The sequence below is a fragment of the Notechis scutatus genome, chromosome 2 (genome assembly GCF_049901735.1).
Source record: "Notechis scutatus isolate UNSWTSFEM ecotype Mainland chromosome 2, rNotScu1.2, whole genome shotgun sequence".
Classification (NCBI taxonomy): Eukaryota; Metazoa; Chordata; class Lepidosauria; order Squamata; family Elapidae; genus Notechis; species Notechis scutatus.
In genome coordinates this window covers 110304318-110322150 of record NC_142010.1, presented here as the reverse complement: position 1 = coordinate 110322150, position 17833 = coordinate 110304318, and the positions used below count along the sequence as shown (strand labels likewise).

Here is a 17833-nt window from a genome sequence, read left to right as displayed (position 1 = left end):
GGACTAGGAGGGACATGCTAGCAGTATTTTAGTATTTGAGAGGCTGCCACAAAGAGAGGGAATGGGTCAACTTACTTTCCAAAGCACCAGAGGGCAGGACAAGAAACAATGGATGGAAACTAATCAAGGAGAGGAGCAACCTGGAGTTAAGGAGAAACTTCCTAACAGTGAGGACAATTAACCAGTGGAACAGCTGGCCTCCAGAAGTTATAGATGCTTCATAACTGGAGGTTTTTAAGAAGAGACTGGACAGCCACCTATCTGAAATGGTTTAGGATCTCCTGCTTGAGAAGGGGATTGGACTAGAAGATGTTAAAGGTCCTTTCTAGATCTATTCTGTTTGATTGACACAATATAGCATAGCAAATCTGTACACAATACTTTAGTGCAACACACACACCTTCCCCAGCAATAAGCATTGCTCTGGGTCAACTCTACCCCTCTACCACTTTACAAGGTGATGTTGCCACAGAAATATATTTCCAGCCTAACAGAGTTGGAAGAGACTTTCCAAATGAACTGTTCTTTGAAGTACTCTTTCTGGGATGCCTTTTCTCCAACCTGTCCTTTGACTTATTATCAACAAAACAAAGATGACAACATATTGTGAAGGGTGCTGAAGTCAGTAACAGCCCTTCTTCTGCAACTATATGAAGCATTCTGACTTGAAACTCAGATCAAGGTTCCATAATAGAAATGCACTATGTGTAAGATAAGGCCAAACCTTTACACACACCAAGTTGCTTGAGTGTGCATGTACATATCTGTCGGTATGCATTTACATCCATGAATACGCATGCCATCTCCCAGTCCAAAGATCTTAAAGCACAGATTTATCACTGGGTTCTCCCTGGATCATGCACAGCACCCAAAGCTTTTGATGTGACTATCAAGAGATTTCCAAAAGTTGCTATTGAATTTTAATTTTTTTAAAATACTTCTGAACAGGATAATTATAAAGTTAAGCCTGGATTGAAATGAGAATTAAATCTAGTCACAAGTAAATGTAAATTGAACGGAATTCCTGTACTGGCCTCATCACCTTTTTATGGTTCACCTCAGCATCCAAAAGCTGAGAGTGACCCTAAGCTTTACAAAATTGTTCTTTTCCATGAAGCACCTTTCAGTGCAGTATTTTCTCTGGTTGTTGCTAAGGATCCTGGAGCAGGGGCTGACAGTGTGCACAATGACTTGCACTGTAGTTCTAGTTGGGAGTGCTGGGTATACCTGGTTCCTCTTAAAGAAGAAATCACGGAAGGTAAGAGGGGCAGGAGAGATTTCCTTTCACTAATAAGAGCTACAGAGTCATGTAAATCAAGATGGTGGTCACTCTGTAGAGATTTAGGAGGAGTCAAGATAAAATGGAGGCAGGAGACAAATTAAGAGCAAAGGTTCAAACCTAGCTTTAATATCAGAATACAGGCAGTTCTTGACTTACGACCACAATTGAGCCCTAAATTACTTTTGTCAAGTGAGACATTTATTAAGTGAGTTCTGCCCCATTCTACAACATTTCTTGCCACAATTGTTAAGTGAATCACTGAGGTTTATTAAGTTGGTAACTCAGTTGTTAAGTGAATCTGGCTCCTCCCCCCACTGGCTTTGCTTGTCAGAAGGTTGCAAAAGGTGATCACATGACCCTAGGACATCGCGACCGTCATAAATATGGACCACTTGCCAAGCCTCTGAATTTTGATCACATGACCATGGGGATGCTGCAAAGGTTGTAACTGTGAAAAACGGTTATAAGTCATTTTGTTCAGTGCTGCTGTAACTTTGAACGGTCAGTAAATGAACTGTTATAAGTTGAGGACAACCGGTAATTATCAGCAGCAGATGAGCTATGAAAGTAAGGAAGCATTTATTTCTCTGAAAGCCCTAGACCAGGCCTCTAAAACATGTCTTTCAAGATGGAGTGGTAAAAAAACAGGTAGAAGTCTTATTTTTAGATGAGACTTATTGTTTTCTTCATATTCTCTGTCACTTTGCAGGCATGCATTTTGGGGCACATTAGAGCAGCCTTGGTGATCTCCATCCCCATTTGTGGGCACATGCATGTCTGTCCAGGATGCTTCGACTACAGCCTGTAACTGAAAGTAACACAAACTACATCAGCACCTTGTAAAGAGAAAGGGCAAGCTGCCAGCAAACCCTTTATGTTCTTATATTCCCCCCACCAGCCCCTTGACAATTGCTCTTATAATAGTCTAAAGTGCCCAGCAGAGTGAGAGGAAGTATTTTTAGCTTGCTGATCCAGCAAATGTTAATTTAGATCAGTATCTGGCAGTGTATCCTGTGATAATTCTTTGCTGGCTGTCTTAGAACTCCCTATTTAACTAGCTGTACTCCAGAGTTGTACTCCAAAAAAGAAAGTGATTTCTGCTTATTGCAGGTCACCTGCACTATCTTGTAACAAGAAAGAAAGCAGATATTTTTTTCCAGGTGTATAGTTTGCTTGGAAGGAAAGGAAGCAAGTAAACTACGCAGAATCAAGATTGTGGAGACAGAGGAATGTGGTGACTTTAGTCATGTGAGTGGCCAAAACCTTCTGATTTTTCAACTGAATTTACCCACACTAAGTCAAAATTTAGAATATCTGCCTTTTATCCATCACCCTTTCTTATCATGTTTGTAGCTTGTTCTGTTCTCTTTCTACAGCAAGAAAAGGAACACTTATTCTTGAAATTTTAATGTGGGCTGCAAGGTGTATTCCCCCACCTCCTGACTACCTGCATCTTGCCCCACAGTACCGTCATACTCTATCTTTATATAAATACACACACACACACACACACACACACACACAGAGAGAGAGAGAGAGAGAGAGAGAGAGAGAGAGAGGTTTTATTACTCCATCTTCTAGAATGTAAGTTTATTTTTAGCTTTTAGTACTGTTCTATGGGGTTCGATTTTCTATTATTTTATTATTAGGATTATTCTTTTTATTATATAAGTTACATATAATTTCTACATATTGTGTTATTATTACTACATTTTATTATATACATTATAAATTGCTTAGACCCCAAAGGGGTCAAAGTGTTTTATAAATGCCTTTATTTAATAAATGTATTTATTCTTCTAGAAAATCAAAAGTCATACAAGCTAGGGTTCTACAAGATTTGGAAGAAAAAAGCCACAGAAATCCAGAAGAGTCACTAGATGGCAGCAACAAGTTAGTGGGGTTTTTTTACTCCACAGCCATCTCTAGTGGTCATTCTGCATTTCTGCAATTCAGATATGGTAGCCTTAAGAAAGTCTCTCTAGAAATAAAGGAGCATGTTTTCTGCAATCACATTTTACATACAGAACACAGTGAGATGTTTTTAAACATAGTGAAAACTGTATTTCCAAGCATTGCAGTTACTCATCAGGCAGAGAAAAATTGTGGTCTCAAAATTATAAAATGACTATGTCAACAGCTTATAAAGAAAATTTGTACAAGATGTTTTACAGGTGGCACTTTCCCCTGACAAGAATAGCAAAAATGTTCAAGAATAAATCTGAAAAATGCTGGAAATGTCATCAGATACCTGGCTCATATTACCATATGTGGTGGACTTGTGAGGACGCTAGAAAATACTGGACTAAAATTCGCATGTGGTTGGAAAAAATGACAAAGAAACACATAGACTTGAAACCAGAGATCTTTTTATTGGGAATCTTACCTGATACATATAGTAAAGATTTGAAATACCTGATTGTAAATGTATTAACAGCGGCTAGGATTGTATTTGCTAAAAACTGGAAAAATGAGAAAATACCATTGCAGGAAGAAATTATTAAGAAAATATTGGAATGTGCTGAAATGAGTAGATTGACATTTGAAAATAGAGAACAAGAGGATAAACAATTTTATAAAATTTGGGACCTTTTCTACCAATGGTTAGATAATAAAATACAATAATAGAATATTTAGAATTTTAGAAAATAACGAATATATAAAGATTTATTTCTTTTCTTTTTTGATATTACATTTATAAAATGTTATTAAGATAGATTTGGTATGACTATATGATTTGTTATAAAATAAATGAAGTAAACTATAGTTATCTCGTAAAGTATGAATGAATAAAATCATGGTCAAATGATTGTTTAATAGTGATACTAGGGTATATAATTTCTGATTGACAATATGAGATATTATGTAATGTAATTGTAATTGAGACCACGAAATGGATGCACAAAAAATTGGTGAACCAACCAATACACTGTTTGTATATTTATGAAAGAAAGTTGGATGTTTTTATGTTTTGTCTGTTTTGTTTGTTTTTAAAAATCAATAAAATTGTTTTCAAAAAAAAAAAAAGGCAGAGAAAAAGCATTGTAAAATAGGGCTAGTAATTCAGAACTGGATTTCTCCTTGAGTTACAAGGTCTTATTAAATTCTAACTGGCATTCCCATCCATAGCTATATTATGTTATGTGACCATCACTTATCTTACACGAGCAAGAAGCTGAATATTACTGTCAGCTTGCCGAGAAACTAATCTGGCATTTACCAGTTCTTAAAGAGATTAGGATATGGACAGACTGACTTCTTTGATTAGAGAAAGGACAATACCCACATTTATTGAAGACTGGAAGCCTCTTATAGACTTTTCCTGTAAAAATGAAAAAATGATTTGTGATTTATGGTTTTGATGATTAGACAGGAAGACTATATTATTTTTAGAAAGAAGATATAATACAACTTCGAAGAAAGGTTAAAACATAATTGTTTTTATAACTGCTGTGAAGAATATCAAAGGCCTTTTTATCTTTATATCCTTTACATCTTCCTTTTTTAACTTTTTTTTTCTTACGCCACTTTTAGCTTTTTCTTTTTTATCTCTCTCCACTATCTCTGTTCTATTTTAGTGTGTATTGATTCTTATTGCTGTTAAAACTTTCAATTACAATTGTTTCAAAAAAAAAAAAAAAAATAGCCAGGGTAAATAGTTGCCATTCCTCATGTCAAGTGTTTTAGTGCCTCCAAGTGGTAACACACTAAAAGGCTTTAACCCAGGGGTGTCCAACCTTGGCAACTTTAAGACTTGTGGACTTCAACTCCCAGAAAAAGCTGGCTGAGGAATTCTGGGAGTTGAAGTCCACAAGTCTTAAAGTTGCCAAGGTTGGACACCCCTGCTTTAACCCAATACAGAGAAGGTAATAGGTATAATTACTAAACTAGGACACGATTATCTAACAGTTGCTTTCATTTCTGAGGTATAATTATTGTTCAAATACAACAGTTACTATAGTGGGTCTGATGGTACATTTTAACAAATCCATTGCAGTATCTGTTATATTATTTTTGGTATCAGGGTTTATAGTATAGAGCAGCAGGAAAAGTAGGAAGTCAAAAGTGATTACAATCTGCCTTTCAGTCATATGACTTACGTAGGATCACACTACAGATACTGCAATAGATTCATTAATATATGCCACCAACCTCTGCATCTGAAAAATATTTTAAAAATAAAAAATATTTTTTTAAAAAACCCTACAGGTCTATTTTAAAAGACAGTCTAACCAGGATAAGATCCAATGCAAATGTAGAAGCGTTTTAGAAAGTCAAGGGATCCACTCATGTTCAATTCAGGTTTCTTAAATTCACTAAGTGCAGTTGTTGCAAAATATATATTGTGTTGCATGGAGATCATTTGGACTTCATCCAAATCTAAAAGCCCCAAGGTTCATTTCCCCCAAGTTGCTGATTTCCCTCTGCAAGTTTGACAAATGTACAATTGTAGTTTTAAAAATAAGTGCTGTGATTATTAACAACCAAGTAGCTACAGTATGCCAAAAAGATCACTGCAAATCTCACTCCCTACTTCTGTTCAACCAGACCAAAGGAGAAAACAAAGGGAAGGGGTGTAAAAAATAACTTTGAAGCCACACCCATAGTAGAAGTTATAATACAAATCAAAGAGACAGACAGATGCTGTAAAAGTGCAGAACCCATCTTAGAATTCAATAAAAATAGTGCAGGATAACTTATGTTAATTGGAGCCAGACTGAAGAATTCTGAAAAAAAGCATCAATGAGAACTGGCTCCAATTAAAATAAACCAAGAGGTACATAACTTCACCAAAGCTAATGGAGACACGTTTGTACCAAACCCTGCAGAAAGAATATGCCTTTAAACCCAGGATTTAATACCTTTAATCTTCCCAATTTTCTTTACTGGCTAATCTATACTATAAATCCTCATACCAAAAATAATAGCAATTTAACAATTGTTCACATGATTTCTTCCAAGCTTCTTTTATTGGAGTTTGACACACTCATTTCAATTTGTTCCAATTTCACAAGGCACATGCTCGGTAACGCTTGTACTTATATTGTATTCCAATGAGGATGGGGAAAGGGCAGTGCCATGGGATGATACACTGGGGTGATGCAAAAGTAATTCTGGAAGCCCACAAGAATTTTGGGATAGAGAACAAAATGCCCATTGGGACAGAGTCACTGTGGAGCTTTTCTCTGAACCTTCATTCTTGGTTGGTACCTTTCATTAGTCATTTGTGCTCTTACTTGTCTGCCTCCTCACTTTATGGCAGGTATCAACAACACAATCCCTGCAACCCACATAAATGGCTTCTGCAACATCCCCAAATAAGAATAACAGAATAACACAATTGGAAGGGACCTTGGAAGTCTTCTAGTCTAGTGGTCGCCAACCAGTGGGCCAGGGACCACTGCTGGTCCATGAGAAAATTTTGATGGTCCACAGAGAATTGTCACCCCCAAAGCAATTAATCCAGGCTGCGCGGGAACACAAGGCTGCGCTGCCCACATGGCCTGCAGGAACACAAGGCTTGCATCGCTTCCATTGCGAACAACACGAGGTAGTAAGGGGAGGGGGGAAAGGGCAGGGGGGGAACTTGCCCCACTCGCCCCATGCGCCCAGCCTGGCCACCGGGCTGCTTCTTTTCACTTCTTTCTTCTTCTGCTTTTGGCTGCATGCAAGGAAAGCAGCAAAAGGCTTTGTTTCTTTCACCCAAACTCTTGGGTCTTTGGGACCCTGCAAGGCAGCCTGCTCCAAGAGGCTGCACCTGCACGACAAGTCTCACAAAGACTCATTTCTGGTAGAATTTGGGGGAGAAAAAGAAAGACTTCTGCTGCTTCTGCTGCTTTCCTTGCATGAAGTCAAAAGTCTCTCTCTCTGTGTGTGTGTCCCCCTGAGAACGGAGCTGGAGATGGTATCCTGCGATCCGAAATAAAGAATGATCGATCGAAAATGGGGTGGGGAATTTTCCTGCAGACTTTTTGGGGGATTTTCCCAGGGGCTCTGATCCGCAGGATTTAAAATTATGAGTTTGGTGGTCCCTGAGGTTCAAAAGGTTGGCCACCCCTGTTCTAGTCCAACCCCCTGCTGAAGAAGAGATCCTATGCCATTAAAAAAAAGAACCTCAATCTTAAAACTAAGCAAGGTTGGAATCTCAGATGATTTCAATGTTCAAGCATGAAGATAAAATACTGGGGAGGCTGGCCACTTAAATGATTTTAAAACTATTTTAGGGTGCCTACCACCATTACTGTTTCACACTTTAAACTTGCCTGCTCAGAAGAATGTTAAAGTTGCTTCCATGTAAAGCTCTGTAGTAAAGTTGAAGTACCCCTTTTCTGCCTACGTATAGCACTTAGTATAAAAGCACATTATCAGGTGTCCCCAAGGCTTAAACTCTCTTTTTTAATGTTTTCTCAGAAATAAGCCCCTGGTTAAAAATTCCTTGTAAATTTAATTAGAAGCTTTTCCTTAGAGCTCCTGTTTCCAACCATTCCCACTCATGCAGTAATAGCATTATGCATAAACTGTCCAATTTAATTATTGCAAAACAGTCTAACAGTAGCAAGTGATTTTTAAAAAATAAAAAAAATAAGATACTCCTGGGCGTGAGCAACAGCATGAGTAGCAATGGAGATTAGCAGAAATAGAGAACCCACTAAGAGACTTACAAATTGTTACTGATTTGGTTTGTACTTGATAAGGGCAAGTCATATGTAATTGAAGTGACAGTGATAGAATTAAGAGATCTTTAAGCTATACTTTTGCTGAAAAGGTGGGTTCTTCTTCCTTGCAGGTACTCCAATAGTCAGTCATCATTTGAAGATACTTTAATTTTATTTTGCACACAGACCAGGAAGTTGGACTCAATGGTATAAGTAATGCCAAACAAAAGTGGTATCTACAAAATTGTATATCTTGTTCCAAATCAAAGCAGACCAAAAGTCTATCCCGATTTCCTAGGAACTCTACTGTTAGTACCTGTCCCTACTTTGGTAGATCATAAGAAGACCATGAGATACCACTTTGCATTTTCTTGTGTCAAAGGAACACTTACAGAATGATACTGATCTTCAAATACTGTACTGCTCAAAAGCATTTTGACAGCAAGGGCAAAAGTGGATTTATTACAATTCTATAAAAAGGCACATAACTATGACTAAAATATTTCAGTGCTAGACCTCAGATTTTGATGCTGTAGTCTGTAATACCAGGTTGGATGGATAAGATTTGAAAAGGTATCTTCAAGCGGCTTACTCTAAGTAAAAAAAGAAAGTCAAAGCTTACAAAGATTGTATTAAGCTGCACCCAAAGTCATTCTTGTTGTGATCCAATTTAGGCCATGAAGAAATCAGAAATAATTCAAGAAACAAAGCTAATAAGTTAAATTCTGATTCACATAAGATAAATTGTACGTACATAAAGCCCCAACATTTCAGCAGCCTTTTTCCAAACTGAACCTTTCTAGAAGTTTTGAATACCAATCCCATCAGCTCATGAATAGTAATCAGAAACCATTTAGCTTGTAAAATAGGTATGGGAGAATTGGTCTATAACAATCCCAAAGTACAGATAAGTTTCTTTTCTTTCTTCTCTTTATATCCCCCTTTCACACTTTTTTTCCCTTTTTTACTTATCATCACTCTTTTTTCTTTAATCTTACTTTATATTATTTCATGTTTAACTGTTATTTTGATAAAAAATATTTTTTAAAAGTTCTTCAGCTCTGCGCTAAACTTGCTTGATTTTGACTCAGAGCAATGATTGAATTCAGCTCTTATAAGTCATGTGTGAATCTAACCAATTGTTTTTATTGTTCAGTCTCTAAGTCATGTCAGACTCTTCGCGACCCCATGGATCATAGCACACTGGGTTCTCCTGTCCTCCATTGTCTCCCGGAGTTTGTCCAAATTAACTAACTCTAGTTTATTCCAAAAATTATGGTTAAGCCAACCATGGCTTAGCATAATACAGCAATTGTTAGTGGCCATTAAATACTCTACTACTGTTTAAACATTTACTTCTGAACCAATTTTTTTCTTCAGCTTAAATTCAAATCATCCTTCAAATCATTGGCTCATAAAAGCTGCAGAATCCTTTTGAAAAATAGAACAGGACTGTTAATATGTTGCAATGCTATGTTGTTTTCATGGTTCTAGGATTTTTTTTTAAGTACCAATACAAGCAGAAGAAAGGCACTCTGAATGGGATATCTACAGCTCCAGCTTGAGAGAAGGGAAGACAGTACTTGGTTATTCCTTATTGGTCCCAAAGGCTCCATTATGCCCTTTAGAAACTGCTGCACTTTTTCTAGTACTCATAAAAAAGACAAATTAGCAGGTATCTTGTCTAGATCAGCAAATAAAAGGAATTAGCCCATCTCCCTGTGGGAACTGAAATCAGACAAAGATATGATCTCTCTCAATGGAGAAGAAATATATACAGGCCACGTATTGTAGGACCAGTCAAGTATCACAGAAAGATAAAATTAAGCTGTATTTCAGAGAAGCTATTCTGTTCCTTTCCTCCTTTTGCCTAAATGTGCCTTTGCATGGAGTAAGCCTATTCTGGTTTCCTGTAAATTAAGCTGTGCAGGACTAAATGAAATAGCGAAGAAATAAATCAGGCTACATTCAGAAATTATATTCATTTCATTGTTCTATATTTATAGCCCACCCCAGTCCTAACGGACTCTAGGCAGGAAATAATAATATAAAAAATAAATAAAAAACCCTACCTGGTAACATCAAAAGTACTATTCACCAAACCCCTGAGGGGGGAATGCTGCTTTGACCTGTTTTGCAATGCCTGCAAGGCAAGGGCCTTCAATATCTCTGGAGTAAACTTTTCTATGAAGAGGGGTTGTTGCCAGTGAGAATAGCTATCACCTGGCTCAAACACCATGAAACTCCTGAGGAGTGTAGATCCAGGCCTCTTGAAAGGACAGAACTAAACAGGAAAGCTCTTTTGAAGTGTGATTAGTTTGCATTTATTTGTTTATTTTTTAAAAGATTTTATTTTATAACATCCAAAAATTCCAATTTCAATAGAACAGTGTGTTGTCTGGGTACAAATCATTTTAGGGAATAATAATTGAAGTGTTTACAACAATATTCATTACATTAGTATCAGTTGTATTATTATTATTGTTGTTGTTGTTGTTGTTGTTGTTGTTGTTGTTGTTGTTGTTGTTATACCAATTGACATACCTTCCTTATATCACTGATCCCTTCATCTATTTCCCTGTTTCTAGCTCCTGTTTTTGTCTGCTAAGCATTGATAAAATAAGTCCCAAGTCAAAAAATATTCAGTCTCTTCCTTTTCCTTAATTGTGAGTGTTAGCCTATCCATTTCTGCACATTCTAGTATTTTTTTAATCACCTTTTCATCTGTTTGGCTCTCTTCACTTTTCCATTGTTGTGCAAAAATTATTCTAGCTGCAGTCAATACATGTAAAATCAGATATGTTTCCTTTATTATATTTGTCCGGTAAAATGCTCAACAAAAATGTCTCTGGTTTCAAGTCAATGTGCTGTTTTGTCATTTTTTCCAGCCATGTATGTATTTTAATCCAATATTTTTTCGCTTTTTGGCATGTTTACCACATATGATAGTATGTACTAGGTGTCTGCTGGCATTTCCAACATTTTACAGATTTATCCTTAAACATCTTTGCTAATCCTGAGGGCGAAAAGTGCCATCTATAAAACATTTTATAAAGATTTTCTTTATATGCAGTAGTCATTGTTAATTTATAGTTTCTATCCCATAGTTTCTGCCATTTATCTAACTCAATCGGATACCCAACATTTTTAGCCCATACTATCATTGACTCTTTTACTTGTTCATCCTCCATTTTAATACTTAACAAGTAGCTGTATGTTTTCTTTATTAATTTTTCATCTGTTCCTGTTAATATCTGATATATTTCTGTTAATTCTTTATATAAACCATATATTTTAACATCCTTCTCATATCTAGATTGTATCTGCACATATGACCACTGTGTTATCTCAATCCCTTGATCACTCATTTCCTGTCTAGTTTTCAGTTCCCCTTTTTCATTTAAAATATAACATTTTCTATATCAATAATATTTGGATAAATCCATTGTGGAGAGCCAGACCGGTATCTTCTAGTAATGTTGTTATTTGATTTTCTCCCATACTAATAATAATGCATTCTTAATATAGTGTCTTTGAAAATAGCTATCTATTTTGTTTTTTTCATACCATAAAAAGTATGCCAACCTAGTTCGAGATCATGTCCCTCCAAGGCCAATAGTCTTTTGTTCCTCAAACAAATCCATTCCAATCACCGGGGCCTGATGGATTACATCCCAGAGTTTTAAAGGAGCTGGCAGAGGTCATCTCAGAACCATTGTACCATATCTTTCAAAAAACCTGGAGCACCGGGGAATTACCAGAGGACTGGAAAAGAGCTGATGTGGTTCCCATCTTCAAAAAAGGGAAAAAAACAGACCCAGGAAACTATAGACCAATCAGCCTAACATCAATACCTGGGAAGATACTGGAAAAGATAATAAAAAAACAGATCTGCCAACATCTAGAAACAAGTGAAGTAATAACTAGCAATCAACACGGGTTTGTTAAGAACAGATCATGCCAAACCAATCTTATTTCATTCTTCAACACAGTGACTAAATTAGTAGACCAGCAAAATACTGTGGACATAATACATTTAGATTTCAGCAAAGCATTCAAAAAAGTAGACCACAACCTACTTCTTTGTAAGCTAGAAAAAAGTGGAATAGATAGTACCACCACTAGATGGATTCGCAACTAGCTGGCAAACCGTACTCAACAAGTAGTCCTTAATGGGTCTAAGTCTACATGGAGGAAAGTAAGCAGTGGGGTGCCACAAGGTTCTGTCTTAGGTCCAGTACTCTTCAATATCTTCATTAACGACTTAGATGAAGAAATAGAAGGGGAACTTACCAAATTTGCAGATGATACTAAGCTGGCAGGAATAGCTAACACCCAAGAAGATAGGCTCAAGATCCAGATGGATCTTGACAGACTAGAACACTGGGCCATATCTAATAAAATGAAATTCAATGTAGAGAAAAGTAAAGTCCTACACTTAGGCAAGAAAAACCAAAAGTACACATACAGACTGGGTGAAGCCAGGCTCAATAGCAGTAACTGTGAAAGGGATCTTGGAGTCTCAGTGGACAACCAGCTAAATATGAGCCAGCAGTGTGCAGCAGCAGCCAAAAAAGCTAATGCAATCCTAAATTGTATTAACAGAGGGATACAATCAAGATCAAGGGAAGTACTAATACCACTCTATAAAGCCTTAGTAAAACCACACCTAGACTACTGCATCCAGTTTTGCTCACCACATTATAAAAAAGATGTTGAGACTCTAGAAAAAGTACAGAGAAGAGCAACCAGGATGATTAGGGGACTGGAGGCTAAAACATACAACAAACGGTTGCAGGAACTGGGCTTGGCTAGTCTAGTGAAGAGAAGGACCAGGGGAGACATGATAGAGGTCTTTCAATATTTGAGGGGCTGCCAAGGGAGGAAGAGGTCAAGCTATTTTCTAAAGTGCCTGTAGGCCATAGAAGGAATAATGGATGGAAACTGAACAAGGAGAGATTTAACCTGGAAATAAGGAGAAACTTTCTGACAGTGAGCACAATCAACCAATGGAACAGCTTGCCCTCGGAAGCTGTGGGAGCGCCATCACTTGAGACTTTCAAGAAGAGATTGGACTGCCATTTGTCAGAAATGGTGTAGGGTCTCCCGCTTGGGCAGGGGGTTGGACTAGATGACCTACAACGTCTCTTCCAACTCTGATTATCTGTTATCTGTTAATTCCCAATCTGGTAGCCTAAAACCACCCCTATTTTTAGAGTTTTGCAACATTTTCAAACTTATCCTTGCTTTTTTCCCTTGCCAAATATATTTTAATATTATTTTATTTAAGTCTTCAAAATATTTTTCCAGTTTTATCAGTATTGTTTGAAATAAAGATAGTAATTTTGGCAAATTATTCATTTTTATAGTAGCTATTCTTCCCATCAATGACAATTGTAAATTTTTTCCATTTCTTTGTTTTGAGTTGCTATTACTGTGTGGTTCCACCGTTCCTGCTTTCCACAGCATCAAAATCTGATGATCTTGACTTATAGACAAGAAGAAAAAACTCATTTCTCTATATCCCAATTCCCTCACTCCATGCAAAAGGAAATAAATTACACCTCCTCATTCACGCTCTTACTTTACTTTGTGGGCTGTGCTCAATGAATGTCAAAATAATTACCAGTAAAGAGCTAGGGTTTGGAAGTATGGTGTGTGTGTGTGTGTGTGTGTGTGTGTGTGTGTGTGCGTGCGTACACATGTGCGCCTGCATTCCTTCAAGTCATTGTTGATTCCTAGTAGCTGCCTGCATGTTTCTTGGCAAGATTTTCCAAATGGTTTGCATTTGTCTCCTTCCTAGGGCTGATGGAGGCTGGTCCAAGGTCACCCAACTGACTTCATACTTAAGGCAGGGCTAGAACTCACAGTCTCTCATTTTCTAACCTGGTACCTTAACTCCTACAGGTGTCAAACTCAAGGTCCATGGGCCATCCTGGTCTACCCACATCGCTTTGGCCCGGTCTACTCATGTCACTTCAGACCAGTCTACCCAATGCAAAGAGGAAAGATCAGGCCAGTGAAGCTTCGGCCCGATCTATCTGGTGCAAAGAGGAAAGATCAGGCCAATGTACCTTTGGCCTGGTCTACCAATGCAAAGAGGAAACATGCCAATAGTTTGGGGAGTGGCATCAGGCTGGCCACGCCCACCTAGCTGGCTACACCCACCCAGTCAGCCATGCCCACTGGCCCCCTGCGGTCAGCCACAGCACTGATCCCTTCAAATGCCAGAGGGGCAGAGCAAAGGTCACGGAAAGTTGTTGTCTGCCTACCCTTTTTTTTAGGCTGGCCTTTTCACTGTGAGAAAAAGGCTTCCAGATTAGATAGATCTGCTCAGGTGATGATCTAACATGGATTCTACTCATACAGCTCCATCATTCCCTAATATTCTGTCCAGCTGACAAAAATCAACCATCTTTTTACACTATGAGACATTTGCACAGGTTTAAAAAAAATGAGAACACATTTACAATTTTAACACAGCTAGTGTTGGACATTTAGGCTCACAGAGAAACTTTTCAAAGATTTTCCTAAGTTATAATTACTGTAAATGAATCACTCCATGCTGAAGAACTGAGGCCCCATAGAGGGGGCTGCTTCCTCACCAGGGAAGGAACTTCAAACACCTTTCTTGAAGGAAATGCCCAATTACAGAATAAATAGGGGACCCTCAGAATATAAACAAGCAATGGTGTTTAGGCAGGAAACCAGCATCCAATTTCCCTCTGTCTCTTTGAAAACTAAAGAAGAAGTCATTGCTCTCTTGACTAAGAACCAACATGTGTGGTGCTTTTGTGGCCCTTGTTCTGATATATAAAAATGAATCTTCTGTATTCTGCTGGATACTGGACGTTCAATGTGCCAGAATCTTAAAAGGGGAAAGGGAGAAAGAAATGTGAATAAAAGGCACACAGCATGGCCAGTGAGCCAAAGAACAAGGGATGCTCTGATGTTTGCCAGCTTTATTTTTTAAGACTTGCTTATTAACATTTATCCCAATACAGAGATAGCAGCATTAAGGATAATTTCCATTTCCCCTGCAGAATGAAGAGTGTCTTAGTTTTTTTTTTAAAAAAAGCAGTTATTTTCTGAATATGGGTTGAAGAGATCCAGAGAGCTTCTAGGAGAAGTGCTCCGAGACTATCAGCTTTCCAGCCTACGGGCTCAGCCATCTGCTCCAGGCCTTATTAATTCACCTACTTCATTTGGGCAATGCCACAGCCTCAGCCAAATGGAAGGGAATGTTTTATAGCTCCCAAGCTCTGACCACCCCCCCACCCCACGTTTTCCACACTAATGTAATAAGACCGCTGGAGGGAGCTTGATTAATAAAGAGGAAAAGATGAAGCAAGCAGATTATGCAGACAGCAGCAGAACGTGATAGCCATCAAGAAGTATCTGAAGTAAAGTCTAGCTGCACCAAGTAAGCTGGCCTGATTATTTTAGTCTTTGGCTGATGAAAACCAAGTATTATGACTGCCGGCTGCCTACAATTTGGCAGTTCAAATCCCACCAGGCTCAAGGTTGATTCAGCCTTCCATCCTTCCGAGGTGAGTAAAATTGTTAGAGGCAATATGCTGACTCTGTAAACCACTTAGAGAGGGCTGTAAAAGCACTATAAAGTGGCATATAAGACTAAGTGCTATTGCTATTATTTGCTCTCAATGTGAAATGCAGTTTAAAGGTGTAAGAAATTTTGAAAAACAAATGTATACATGTTTACAGTATAATCCTACTTGATTATTTTTATTAATTTACATGAAAATCACTTTTGGAATGGGTCCGGAAAAGATATTATTTTCTTGCTTTTACCCTGGAACTATGTCTTCCTTTATGGAATACAGATGCATTTACAGGTAGTGCTTGACTTACAACAGTTTTTTTTAGTGACCATTCAAAGTTACAATGACACTGAAAAAAGTGATCACTGTTTTTCACACTTATGACCATTGCAGTATCACCATGGTCAGGTGTTCAAAATTCAGATGCTTGGAAACTGACTCATATTCAAGGTGGTTGCAGTACCCCAGGATCCTTTGATCACCTTTTATGGCCTTCTGACAAGCAAAGTCATAGCTGTCTTTTGTTCAAAAAAAAAAAATTCAACAGAGTTCCTAGGGCAGAAATGAAAAGAAACTTTTAAAGTGCTGTAGAAGTGAAGTTTTAGCTAAAGAAGGGCAGGAAAAGCATCCAGGCAGACTAAGTTATTAAAAAGCCTGAGATACCCAATCTGCCTAGCTAATGCTTATATGGTCAGTGCTTAATGCTAATACAAGGAGCTTCGTGTATGTTGGGTCTTCTCTGCTGACTAATCAGTCATTTTCATCTTACTCCTCACAAGGACAAGCATTTTAAGAATCAGCTTTTTTCTTTCTCAGAATCCAAAATATCGCAGTCTCTTCCAACTAGACTGAAACCTTCCCTCTCATTCTGCTCTAGTTGGCAGGTATGCCTTCATCTTGCTAGATAGGCTTCTGCATGGCATCAATTGAGAAACACTGGGTTATTTGGGATACTTTCTCTAAATGTTCCTGTAGTTGCTCAGCCATCATCAGAAGCATCTCTTCAAATAGAGTAATTGTGACCAGATCACAGCTACCATAAAGTTCAAGGTCACTTCAGGGCTGTGGACATCATCCAGTCCTCTCAAAGAGGTTTCAAATATTCCCTCTACTCAATCAACCAATCTCTGAATATCATAAGGCTCTAATATGCATGTGGTGAAATTGATCTTTCCAAGAATCTAATTCACATCAGGCTGCAATCAATCTCAAATTCTTATGAATTCTGGTTCTTGGATCTTTCAGACTATAGAAGATTATAATGAGGGCTGTCTATGGAATGACAATTAAGCTTGTATTCATTTCCTCCTAATCCTGTCCCTGATCCACTACCAATCCTACTGAACCTTCATCAAGATTCACCAGAGTCTGAAACTGGAAAATCAAGCAAGGTGCCTGTAATTGTCAGCTCCAATCCTGCAGGGGAGTGAGAGCTGGCCATCCTATGGATTCTGGCTGCCTCTTTTATGGTCTCACAAGGTAACCCTCACAAATCATGCCCTGTCAGCTCGAGTTTCCCCCTTCTGCAATGCAGGGCATATTGATAGGTTGTTTTGAGGGAGCTGGATTATATAAAACACATTGAACATGAAAGTGCTATAGAAAAGTATTATGAATTACTGCTACAATAGGCTTTTAAAGCAGGTGCCCCAATTCCTCACACCAGAAGCAAAGCAGACTTTAAAAACAGGGAGTTATAAAGCCTTGAGCATGTCAGGGAGCTTTGAATAAACTCCTCATAAAATGCTTTATCATCTAAGATGAATGATGAAGGTAATGGACAACCATGAAAATATGTCATTGCTCTTTCTCTGATATCGATGTTGACCATGATCAGAGACATCAAAGCGGGCCCAGCATACTTTATGTTTGACTGCATGATGCCATTATATTTTCTTCTTTCTATATACCCTCAGCTTCTTTGGGCATTGAATTATTATTTTTTCCTTTTTCTTATTACTGAATGGAAAAGCTCCTTACATACACATCCATCACACGCAGAAACGCTTCAGGAGTCTGCAGAAACTCAACTTGTGTTCTTTATTCCAGCCCCCAAGGATACTGTTCTGAATGCAGCAGAGAAGGAGGAGGAGAAAAAGCCCTTCCGTCCATAATTAACATCTCACACACACCCCAGAGGTCTGTAGCAGGGCCTGACATCTAATGCTTTGCTGTAGCTAATAGGCAATCAAGTGAGCTTTTACTTGGGGTTGGAGTCTGGGACTTTCCTTCTTTAAACCAACAAACCCAGACGCAGATAAGCTACAGAGGAATGATGGAAGACAAGGATAAGCGGGTGGGGGAGTTTCTCTGGAACGCTCTATATTAAAATA

At 38.1% G+C, this 17833-nt stretch overlaps 1 protein-coding gene across 6 annotated transcripts in view; it reads right to left on the bottom strand.

Annotated features, from left to right (window-relative positions):
• The window catches only part of RNF157 (ring finger protein 157), a 92990-nt gene that overhangs the window by 39487 nt on the left and 35670 nt on the right, over positions 1-17833 (bottom strand). The gene's annotated exons all lie outside the window — the stretch shown is intronic.